Below are 13,368 nucleotides of genomic sequence, written 5' to 3' on the forward strand. Positions count from 1 at the left end.
TAACCTGAATTATAAAGAAAGATTGAATAGATTAGGACTGTATTCTTTAGAATGTAGAAGATTGAGAGGAGATATGATTGAGGTATACAAAATTGAGGGGTATAGATGGAGTAAATACAAGCAGGCTTTTCGCACTGTTGTTGGGTAGAACTACAACCAGAGATCATGGGTCAAGGGTGAAAGGTGGTTTAACAGGAATATGAGGGGAACTACTTCATTCAGAAGGTCATGAGAGTGTGGAATGAGCTACCAGCGCAAGTGGTGCATGTGCGTTCAATTTCAAAGGTTTAGAGTAGTTTGGATAGGTACATTGATAGTAGGGATACAGAGGGCTGTGGTCCCAGAGCAGGTGGATGTGAACTAGGCAGCTTAAATGATTTTGGCGTGGACTAGATAGGCCGAAGGGCTTGTTTCTGTGCTGTACCCTGACTCTAAGGGTGACATTTTATAAATGCTCATAAAATGTGAAATCTCCTGAATTGATTTTGGCAGAGTTTAATACATAACAGTGCCAACTGAGTGAATTTTAAATTGAAAAACAGTTTTTTAGTAGCATCTATTAAAGGTGACATCCTGCTATTGTTGCTGCATGAATAAAAATGTGCATTTTAATAAACTATATCCACTTGAATGAATATCATAAAGGTTAAATTGACAAAATGACATAATTGTATGTTTTCCTTATTATTTCAGCACATGTTCTAAACATTTCTTTACAAATTCAAACTTTGAATGGGCACCATTCTGCTTTGCTTTTATGAATATAGTCCTTAGCTTAGAAGTTCCTCAAGGTTCCACACACAGGTTTGCTATTAGAAATTACTGATCATCACTACACATCAGTGTTTCTTTGTCCTTCCAAGTTTTCTTTATTATTATTATTTGGCCAAAGCAATCTTTGAAAGACATTGGTAGATGTATGCATGCAAATAATATACCTGAAAGAATTTGGAATTAGTGAAAATATTGTATTTGAACGTTTGCTGAATTAAAGTGGGCTTCCTCTGTGAAGGAAGTCTACTTGTTTAATTAACTGCATGGAATTGAGTGAATGGTTACTCTGAACATTTTGAAATATTTTACCATTATTGAGGAAAAATCCTAATTTAGACTGTTAAAATTATTTGATTATTTAATGAAAAGAAATTTAAAACTTCAGTAGCAAAAGCTAGTGACCTGTTGTTAGCTGCTTATTTGTTTGAGTTAACCATGTTGTCTTTGAAAACACTTGTTTCATATGGTGGTGTAAGGTAGTAGACTGCATTTGACATGAAGGATAGACTGAAATCCACAGTGTCTGGCTTATTTCATAAACTGAAACGGTTATTTTTACTTGATCCTCCACTCTCCCAGCTATATTTCTTATCAGTTTATCACACATCACAAAGTTCAAAGAAAATTTATTAACGAAGTACATATATGATACCATCAACAACCCTGAAATTCATTTTCTTGCGGGCATACTCAGTAAATCCAAGAACCATAATACAATTTGAAAGACTGCACCCAAAAGGGCAGACAAACAAATAATGTGTGCAAAGACAACAGAGAAAATAATATAAAATAAATATGCAATAAATATCCAGAACATGAGATGAAAAGTCCCTGAAAGTGAGCCAATGGGTTGTGAGAACAGTTTAATGATGCAACAAGCGAAGTCGAATGAAGTTCTCCCTCTGGTTCAAGAACCTGATGGTTGAGGGTTAATAACTGTTCCTGAACCTGGCAGCATGAGTCCTGAGGGTCCTGTATCATCTTCCTGATGGCAGCAGTGAGAAGAGAACATCATGTGGGTGTGGGGGTCCCTGATGATGGATACTGCTTTCCTGCAACAGAATTCCATGTATATGTGCTAAGTGGTGGGGAGGGTTTTACCCATGAAGGACTGGGCTGTATCGACTACATTTTAAGATCTTCCATTCAAGGGCATTGGTGTTTCCATACCAGGCTGTGATGCAGCCAGTCAATACACTCTCCACTACACATCTATAGATGTTTGCCAAATCTTTGCAGACTTCTAGGGAAGTAGAGGCACTGCCAGGCTTTCTTCGTAATTGCACTTGCGTGCTGGTCCCAGGACAAATCCTCTGAAATGATTGCTCTGATGTATTTGAAGTTGCTGAACCTTCCATTTCTAATACCCCAGTGAGGACTGGCTCATGGACCTTTGGTTTTCTTCTCCTCAAGTCAATAATATGCTTCTTAGTCCTGGTGTCATTGAGTGAGAGGCTGTTGTGGCACCACTCAGCCAGATTTTCAGTCTCCCTCCTTTCTGCTGATTTGTCACCAACTTTGAGTTGGCCAACGACAGTGGTGTCGTCAGCAAAGTTAAATATGGCATTGGAGCCATGCCTAGCCACAGTCAAAAGTGTAAAGTCAGCAGAGCAGCCTTGTGATGCTCCTGTGCTGGTGGAGATGTTCTTGCCAATTGGAAGTGAGGAAATCGAGGATCCAATTGTACAAGTTGCTATTGAAGCCAAGGTCTTAAAGCTTATTGATTAGTTTTGAGGGGGTGATAGTGTTGAACGCAGAGCTGTAGTTGATAAAGAGCATCCTGATGTTAGCTTTGGTGTCCAGATGTTCCTGGGTTGAGTGAAGAGCCAATGAAATGGTATCTGCTGTTGACTTTTTGTGCCAGTAGGCAAATTGGAGAGTTTCCAAGTCACATCTCAGGAAAAAGTTGATGTGTTTCACCACCAACCTCTCAAAATACTTAATTACTGTGGATGTAAGTGCTTCAGGACGATTGTCATTGAGGCACTTTACCACATTCTTCTTTGGCACCAGTGTGATTGAAGCCAGTTTGAAGCAGGTGGGTACCTCAGACTGCCAAAGTGAGAGGTTAAAGATATTGCTGTATACTCCAGCCAGTTAATCAGCACAGGTCTTTAGTGCTCGGCCAGTTACCTTGTGTGGGCTGTGTGTTTTCTATGCGTTCACCGTCCTGAAGGATGCTCTCATATCAACTTCAGAGACTGAAATCATAGGGTCATTGGGGGCTGTGGAAGTTTGTGAAGCTTCCTCTATGTTTTGACGATCAAAATGAGCATAGAAGGCACTGAGCTCATCAGGACGTGAAGCCTTGTTGACACGATTTCGCTTTCTAACAGGTAATACCTTCAAGCCCTGCCACAGCTGTCAAGCATCCTTCAGTGGTTGAAATTTAGTCAGGAAATGCCACTTTGCCTGTGAGATGGCTTTCTGGAGATCGTACCTGGATCTCTTGTATCTTACTTGGTTGCTAGATCTGAATGACTCTGATCTGGCCCTTAGCAGACTGCAGATCTCCTGGTTGGGGAAGACTGATTTTGTGGGGACACAGTTGTCTGTGACTGTCTTTATAAAGTCTGTGACAACTGTTGTGTATTCATTCAGATCCATTCACAAGTCATTGAACATGCCCAGTTTACTGACTCAAGGCAATCTCGTAGTTACACCTTTGCCTTTCGCAACCACCTCTTTGTTGTTCTTATCTTTGGGGCCTTGTTCTTTAGTCTCTGCCTGTATGCAGTTAGGAGATGGACAGCCAAGTGATCAGTTTTCCTAAAATGCAGTCTAGCATGGAACAGTTGGCATTCCTTATCATAGTATAGCATTGGTCTAGTGCGCTGGAACCTCTGGTGCTACAGGTTATATGCTGATGGTAATTGAGTGTAGATTTCTTCGATTCCCAAAGCAAATGTTAAGTTGTATTGTGTTAGATGCTTTCACTTTGAAATGAAATAATCAGTTTTAAAAATTTCAATCATGTACCAGTTAAGAAATATTTCACTTACTTTGTGATATGCCCACAAGAAGAGTGTTGTTTTTGGCCTCTTAACGCCTGTTGTTTCACAGGTGGTCAGGAAGAAAATCAAGGTCAAGTAGTCAAGTTCCTTTTTCAAGAACACAATAGTGTTTTATCTCTTTTTCAAGTATTCACCATCCTGTTTTGACTACCAGAATTTTTTTGCAGCCAATAGTTTACCCAAGATGTCATCTCATCACATGGACCATGAAATCAAATACATCTGTAGATGTCATCCTGTTGGTTTGTACAAACCTTATTTTATAACATGAATGTATAAACTCTGCTGACAGTAAAGTACACAAGGAGGGCTGCATTATCAGCAGTGTCAATTTTCAAACATGCCTTGAGCAAGGCTTTTGTTTTCCTGCTACTTGTCCAAAGAAGGACTGCCGAAAAGTGGATATCATTGGTAATACAAATTTTTAAAAAAAATTATATATACGTAGCCAAACTAGCTATTGGTTTTGTAGGTGCAAGAGAAAATGTCTGTTTCCAATATTTTCATTTTATGACTTTAATTGTGAAACTATACCGTATTAGTAAAGAAGAGTTAATAAAAATGTTGAACAGAATTGGTAATCTCTAACAACGTTTGAGGGAGTTTGAATCATAGAATCTAACAGTGAAGACTGTCCTTGATTTTAACCTATATCCTATTTTTTAATTACGTAGTGTTTAAATGCTTTTAAACCTCCTCTTCCACCTCTTGTTCCAGAAGATGTTTCCTCAAGACTGGGCACATAATTAAAAAGTATTTGCTCTTAAATATTTCTTTTAATCATGATCATTTATGTATGTTCACATGGCCATGACAAATGGAAGTAATTTTCCCTGTTATTACTTCATTAAAAATGTTCATAAAATGCTTGTGATGCTGCTTGAGGAAAACCATTATTTAACATTCCAACTTTCATGCATGCATCTTTCTTTTAATAACATTTTAAGTAGCACTGTACCAGTGTTTTAAAATTACTTACATAAAACATCCATCGGCCTTTTATTTCTTCATAGAATTATAGATTTAAGATTTCATGTTTGGCTGTCCTTTGGTAAACACTGTTGTATATCAATATTAGTGCTACACAATGTTGTGGCATTTGGAGGCTTTTGCATTTGATTGAGTGAGCTTAGATTTAAGCCTGACTTTAATAAAATTGCACACTTAATCATTTTGGCCCTTAATATTCTATCAGAAACTTACAATGATTAATTGCAAATTAAGTGAAGATATCAAACAAAATGTTAGGTAAGGTTGATTTAACCCTACCTTTGAAAATCTGTAATGGAGCAAGGGCATATTAAAGTACTGTTTCATCATTGTGGGAAAACTATCTTGTTCACATAATAGTGTAGATGACGTGTGTTTATGGGTAGACCAAAATTGTTGCTATATCACCTTTTCTTAGATCTCTGCTTGTATTTAAATAAATGAAAATGTTCAAGTCATATGCTAAGTAAATTGCCCTATTTTAGCACAAAAAATAATGTGAAAAATCAAAGTTCATATGCTTCAAGAAATATTTAAATATCTTTGGGAAGGTACACAAAGGTCAGCTATGCAGAAGGAAAGACTTTGCATGTAGCTTGTCCGGTCTATCCTTGTGAATGGTAATTTGTTAGATTGGTTCAAAGTGTGCAGGTAAAATGGATGAAGGTTATTTCATTTGATGAAAAGATCAGCAGTAAGGGGTATAGATTGAAGGTGACTGCCAATTAACCAATGATAAGTGTGAATAGTTGTGATCGGTAATTCACAATCTGAAAGAGTGCTGTAACAAGATTAAATTTTGTCTTCCAATGTAGTATTAGATAAAGGATGGAAGATGTGTGGTGAAATAGAGAGCTTTGGGAAAAGAAACTGTGATTGAAATAACTATTGCTCTTATGAAAATTCAGTGCAAATTGTGTGACCATGGTTTGGAATTGGATGCATAATTGTAAATCAAGGACTTGATCATATATATGCAGTGGCCACTTTATTAGTTACAGGAGTGGTACCCGGTGTGGTCTTCTGCTACTGTAGCCCATCCACTTCAAGGTTTGACATGTTGTGCCATCAGAGATGCTTTTCGGCGCACCGCTGTTGTAATGCGTGATTATTTGAGTTACTGTGTCATTCCTGTCAGTTTGAAGTAGTCTGGCAATTCTCCCACCTCTCTCATTAAGGAGGCATTTTCACCCACAGATCTGCATTCACTGGATTTTTTTTTTGCCCACATCATTCTTTGTAATCTCTTGAGACTGTTGTACATGAAATCCTTAGAGACTGGCAGTTTCTGAGACACTCAAACCATCCTGTATGGCACCAATAATCATTCCATGGTCAAAGTCACTTAAATAACATTTCTTCCCCATTTTGATGTTTGGTCTGAATAACAACTGAACCTCTTGACCACATCTGTGAGCTTTGATGCACTGAGTCGCTGCCATGCGATTGGCTAATTAGGTAATTGCATTAATGAACTGGTGTACCTAATAAAGTGGCCACTTTATATGCACACTTTCTTTCCACCGGCTCTCTAACTCCACTTAACTTGAAGAATAAATTTAATTACTGTACCTGTGCATATCTGCACAAGACTGTGATAAATCAAACATCTATGCATTTCACCTAATTAGATATAAACACCAGTTATAATTGCAGTTGAATATAATGATACTGTGGTGTCTTTTGAAGAACAAAAAAATTTCCTGCTGAACTCATTAAAATGTATGTCTGTTTGTTTATCTTGATGCTTTTTGTGAATTTTACTATCCACATTTGGATGTAATGTTTTGCAGAATGTGACACTGAACTTTTTCAAAAGTAAATTAGCAGCTTTTAGGAGTTTTTGTATATCCCAAAACCTTGAAGTGTTGTGCGAAATACACATTTCTTAAAATGCTGCAAAGTAAATTTAAATTTCAATTATTTGGCCAAATTAAGTAGTTAGCTCCACTGTCTCAATAGGCTTTGCATATTTTTGAAATCACCTTGTCTTTCCTAGTTTTCCCTTGACCTGCTTCTCTGAGAAATTGCTTTATTTATAAGATGAATTTCATTTTTATTGCACTTTTACTTTGTCTGCCAGAGAATGCATGTATTAGCTATTTTGTTGAATTGAAACAAAATCACAGGAGTGTTAATTATCAAAAAAAATTTCAGAACTGTCATAGGTCACGTCTATAATCCTGGCTATTGGAAGGACTAAAATTTCCATTGTGTTTTCAATGATTTCATGAAGTTTAAGTGGATAACTAGCATCTGAAGGAGCATAGTTAATTTTCTTAATCAAAATTGATTTTCCTTGGTTTGTGAAGTATACATGCTTCAATTAATTTTTCTTTGAAATGACTGGTTGCAGCAGGATAACGTAAGTGAATGCCTGTCAAATTTCTTTTAAAAGCAGCAAATTTACCTGATTTTAAGTTCTCCATAATGAGGAAAGTTTATTTGCGAGGGAAACTGAAACATGTCAATGAAGATGGAAAGCCGAAAATTTTTTGATGACTCAAGGTGCAAATTTGATCACATTATTGCTTCCAAGGAGCAAATCCTACATGTAATTTAGTTGGATTATACAGAAGAGTGCTGTGCGATCTTTCCTCAAACATTCATGAGATATCAAAATCATTACTGATGTGCAGGAGGAGAAATCCAAGTCGTAATTTGCCAGAACAACTGCTCTTACCATTTATTAACCAGATTTGATATCTGAATATTAATTAACTTCATTCGAAAATGTTGATGACACTTAACAATGTTCCATAAGATGAACTGATCAAAAAGTAAATGTCCCAAGAATTCGAATGGAGGGTAATGATCATTATGTGTTTGGTGACTGGAAAGCTATTTGTAAAAGATTTCTGTCAGCCTCAGTGCCAGGTTCTGTGCAGTTTATGGTGTCACCAATCTGTGTTTAGAAATAACACAATGGATCACCACCACCACACATCTAGAATTACAAATACAAGAGGTTCACCAGCTTCTGAGTAATAATGTTCATACCTCAATCCCTAATAGCCTATCCCTTTTCTGAGAAGTAATGCTGACCAACCTGTGAATTGCTTAATGAAATTTTATATTTTGAAGCAATTACCCCTCATTTTACTAAACTCCAGAGAATATTACCCCAGTTTATTCAGTATCTTCTTCTATGACAAACCTGCTACAGTATTCTTTGAACCGTACGTCTTCACTATATTCCCTCTATGGCAGTTGTTCTTTTGGGTAAGATGTGTAGTCCTGCATTTAAATCCTCTCATAATAAAGGAAAATATACCCATTTGCTTCATCTGTCTCTGTGTTGTCCTTCAACAGCTTATGTACAAACACAACTAAGTTCCTTTGAATATTACTACCACTCAATCACTTAACATTTTAAAAAGTGCTCTACATTTTTTATCATGTTCACCAAAGCAGATAAATCTGTCATTTTTCCACATTATATTTCATCTGCTATGTTCTCATCCACTGACTTGTATCTCCTTCTCTATATTCTCAGCCACACCTTTGCTACTTTTCACTTTACAGGAACAGTTCCAGAACCAATAGAACTGGAGAGATGATGCTCAGATCATCCATTATTTCTGACACCACTCCTCCCAAAATTCTGGGAAATACTTTGGGATTTATCAGATTTAAGGTTCACTAATTTACATAGCTTCTCAATTCCTCATTCTCATCCTCAAAGGAACAATAAATATTGGGATAGTAAGAAATGTTGAGGAATATAGGGAATCTGTCAGTTAATCCCCAAAAGAGGTAAATGGAATTAATTAAAGTGGTTAAGAAAGCATGTGGAACAGCTTTTTTTTAATCAGTCATAGTTCAATACAGCATGGATACAAGCCCTTTGGCCCCACCAGCTCATGCCAACTGTGGTGCCCATCATGGGGCCAGCAAATCAGTTTTCTGAATTCAGTCCATATCCCTTTAAGCCCTGCCGCTCCATGTACTTATCCAAGTACGGTACTTCTTAAATTGTACTGTTATACAGCTTCAACCACTTATTCTGGTAACAACCCTCTGTATGAAAAAGTTTTTTTATTTTTAATATGACCTAAAATATGATTAGATCTTCACATGAATCCTAAAATTAGGTAGAGAACTCAATTAAATAAATAACACAAAAACATTAAATTGTTAATTTACTTATTGAGAAAAATGAACCAATATCACATGTATTTGTTGGAAAAAATGTGTGAACCACTGGGGTAATGCCTTGTGCGAAAGCTATGTGGAGTCATGTGTTCCAATCAATGAAATGAGATTGGAGGTGTGGGTTGTAGAGGTGCCCTGACTATAAAAAAGACACACAAAACCAGGTTACTGACAGCCTGCTCTTCTAAAGAAAGATCTGCTTATGTGTGCCATGTCTCAATCAAAAACAGATGAGACAAAAGTTGAACTTTTTGGCAGAACTGCACATTGCTATGAATGGAAGAAAAAAGGCGCTCCACACCAACACCGAAAGCTCATCCCAACTGTGAAGCATAGTGGAAGGAGCACCATGGTTTGGAGCTGTTTTGTTGCCTTAGGGCCTGGACAGCTTGCAATCATTGATGGAACAATGAATTCAAAATTATATCAGGATATTTTTCAGGAGAATGTCAGGGTAGTAGTCCGTCACCTAAAGCTTAATAGAAGTCGGATAATGCAACAAGACAGTGATCTGAATGACAAGTAAATTAACAGAATGGTTTAAAAAGAGGAAAATGCCTGTTTTGGCTGAGTCAAAGTCCTGACATTAATCCTGTAGAAATGTTGTGGAAGCAAGCAGTTCATGCAAGGAAGCTCACCAACTTCCCAAAGTTGAAGCAGTTTTGTAAGGAGGAATGGCCTAAAATTCTTCCAAGCTGATGTACAGGATTGATCAACAGTTACCAGAAAACTTTGATTAAAGTTATTGCTGTACAAATGGGTCACATCAGTTACTGAAAGCAAAGGTGCACATACTTTTCCCAACAAATACAAGTAATATTGGGTCATTTTTCTCAATAAATAAATGAACAAGTATAATGTTTTTGTGTTATTTATTTAATTCAGTTCCCTTTATCTAGTTTTAGGGCTTGTGTGAAGATCTGATCACATTTTAGGTCATATTTATGCAGAAATGGAGAAAATTTTACAGGTTTTACAAACTTTCTAGCACCATTGTATTTAACATTAGCTTAATCACAGGACAATTTACAATGACCTATTAACCTACTAACTAATACATCTTTGGACTGAGGGATGAAACTGGAGCACCTGGAGGAAATCCACATTGTCATGGGAAGAACGTACAAACTCCTGCAGATAGTGCCCCGAGCTGTAATAGTGTTGAACTAACCACTCCTCAGATTCCTTTTAAAACTTTTCCCTCTCATTCTAAACTTACACCCTTTAGTTTTAGTTTCCCTTATGTTGTGAAAAAATCTGTTACTGTCTACTTTATCAATGCCTTTCATGATTTTCATTATTTCTGTATAGAAATTCTCCCATGTTCTAGTCAATAAAGATCTTGCCTGGTGAACCTCCCCTATAACATAGGCTCTCTAGTAACATTCTTGTAAATCTTTTTTTGTACTCGTTCCAATTATCACATCTTTCTTATCACATGATGACCAAAACTACATGGTACTCTTTAAGTGTGGCCTCACCAACAACTTGCACAGTTGCACCATAATGTCCCAACTCCTATAGTCAATGCCATGACTAATAAAGACCAGCATACTAAACACTTTTTTGACACCCTGTCCACCTGTGACATCACTTTGAGTGAACAATACACTTGTATACCTAGGTCCCACTGCAACATTACACTCCCTAGTGTCTATGGTTCATGGTATAAATATTAGGCTTTTTTCACTTTCCAAAATGCATCATCTCACAATCAACTGGGCCCACTTCCTTAACTAATAAAGATAATAAATTACAGGAGGATAACTTTCACTATCAACACCACCTAATATTGTGTTATTTGCAAACTTGCCGATCAATCCTTATGCATTCACATCCAAATCAGTAAGGAAGGCAAATGCAATGTTAGCATTCATTCTGAGAGGACCAGAGTATAAAACAAGGATATAATGCTGCTAAGGCATTAGCCAGACCATATTTGCAGTATTGTGAGCATTTTTGGACCCTTGATATAAGAAAGTATTTGCTGGCATTGGAGAGGCACCAGAGGAGGATCACAAGAATCCCAGGAATGAAATATTTTACATACGAGGAGCTTTTAATGGCTCAGAGTCTATACTTGCTAGAGTTCAGGAATACAGGGGAGGGGTGGGGTGAGGATTTAATTGAAACCTATCGAATATTGAAAGGACTAGATATAGTGGATTTGGAATGTTTGTAAAATGATGAGTAGTCTAAATGTTGGCCACATTTAGAGGGATTGCTTAACTGGAGATTCAGATGTAGATGTACGAAATGGGTAATTGGGTGACCATCAAGAGAGGAAAAGGGGATAGGCAACCTTTAGTGATAATTTTCCTCAATAACAAGTATATTGTTTCAGATACTGTTGGGGCAGATCACCTAGCAAAGGAAAGCCACAGTAGTCAAGTCTCTAGCACTGAGTCTGGCTCTGCAACTCAAGGGAAGGGTGGGTGGTGTGGGGAGAGAAGAGACAAACAGTAGTGAGATGGCATTCCTTGTTAGGGGAACAGACGGGAAGTTTTAAGGTTTAAAGAAAAAGATTCCCAGATGATATGTTGTCTCCCAGGTGCTATTATCAGATTATGGACCATATTTGGATTACAGAGAGGAGGTGCTTGCTGACTTGAGATTAGCATGGATTAGTCCCCTGGGCCTGACAAATGTCCTCTCAGACCTTGTGGAAAGCTAGTGTAGAAATTGCAGGTGCCTCAGTAGAGGCTGCAGGTGAGGTTTCAGAGGAATGGAGAATAGCTAATGTTCTTCCTTTGTTCAAGAAAGAATAAGCTAGTAAATTGTAGGCTGGTGAGCCTGAAGGCAGTAGTAGGTAAATTATTGCAAGGTATTATAAGGGACGTAGTCTATGTATTTGGATAGGCAGGACCTGATTTGGGATAATCAGTGTGGCTTTGTGCATGGTAGGTTATACCTAACCAATCTGAGTTTTTTGAGAAAGTTACCAGGAAAGTTGATGAATGAAAGGTAGTTGATGTTGTCTTCTTGGACGTTAGAAGGCTTTTGACGAAGTTGCACATGGAAGGCTGGTCCAGAGGTTCAGTCGTTTGACATTCAGGATGAAGCAGTAAATTATATACAATATCAGCTTAGTGGGAGAGGCCAGAGAGTTATAGTAGATGATTGCCTCTCTGACTGAAGGAGTGTAACTAGTGGTATGCCACAGGGATTGGTGCTGAGTCCATTGTTTGTCATTTATATTCATGATTTGGATGGGATTGTAAAGAAAGCTTTTGGCACATTGGCCTTCATAAATCAAAGTACTGAGTACAGGAGTTGGAAGGTTATGATGAAGTATAAGATATTGGTGAGGCCAAATTTGGAGCAGTGTGTACAGTTTTGGTCACCTGTCTACAGGAAAGATATCAATAAGATTGAAAGAATGCAGAGAAAATTTCCAAGGATGTTGCCAGAGCTTATGGACCTGAATTACAGGGAAAGCTTAAATAAGTTAGGACTTTCTTCCATGTTGTGTAGGAGAATGAGGAGTGATTTGATAGAGGTATACAAAATTATGAGGGTAAGTACTAATAGGCTTTTTTCCACTGAAGATGGGTGAGACTGGAACTAGAGGTTCTAGGATAAGGGTGAAAGGTGAATTTTTAAAGGGAACTATTTTACTTTGAGGGTGGTATGAGTTTAGAACGAGTTGCCAGAAGAAGTGATGGATGCGGGTTCAATTGCAACATATAAGAGAAATTTGGATAAGTATATGGATGGAAGCAGTATGGAGGGCTATGGTGCAGGTGTAGGTTGTAGGCAGAATAAAAGGTTGGAATGGACTGGATGGGCTGCAGAGCTTGTTTCTGTGCTGTAGTACTTTATGACATTATGACTCATGATGAATAGGAAAGGCCAATCTCCATTATTGAACAAAAAGGGGTTAGTGAACAAAAATTAAAAGGATCAGTTGAGAGTTCTTTTCATACAGAGATGCTGTGGAACTTACTGCTCAAAAGTTTCAGAAATCAATTTTTAAAAAGTAATTTACAAAATATATTCATTCTTGGCAGAGCATGTATTCCTTGTCATTGCAAAACTGAGCATGAATCTCCAAAAACTACCTTTCAGATGATGGTTCTCCTACATTTCAGCAATGCCTAGATGAACACCTGGTGTGTCATTATTTGCAAGGGAACAGACCTATAATGGGAAAGTTATATCAGCAAAACCTTTTCAAAATAATTTTCTTATTAAAGTATGTATACTTTATACAACCTTCAGATCTTTTCAGCTGGCATTGGCACATTGAGTCACATGGCTGCCTCCTATGACATGTTTTTATGTTCGGTATACAGTAATTCCTTGGTGTGATGAGAAAATATTTTTTTAAAATGTAACTCCTGTGCAATTTAAAAAAAAAAAAATCCTTTTGGGGTTAAAAAAACAACTTGAACATTGTAAACCTGAGTTTGAAGGCTCTTGAGTGTAAACAGTA

General features: G+C 37.4%; 1 protein-coding gene across 7 annotated transcripts in view; it reads left to right on the top strand.

Annotated features, from left to right (window-relative positions):
- cdk8 (cyclin dependent kinase 8) overlaps positions 1 to 13,368 on the top strand; it is a 105,987-nt gene that overhangs the window by 45,559 nt on the left and 47,060 nt on the right. The gene's annotated exons all lie outside the window — the stretch shown is intronic.

This window comes from Hemitrygon akajei, chromosome 4 (genome assembly GCF_048418815.1).
Source record: "Hemitrygon akajei chromosome 4, sHemAka1.3, whole genome shotgun sequence".
NCBI classification, from domain to species: Eukaryota; Metazoa; Chordata; class Chondrichthyes; order Myliobatiformes; family Dasyatidae; genus Hemitrygon; species Hemitrygon akajei.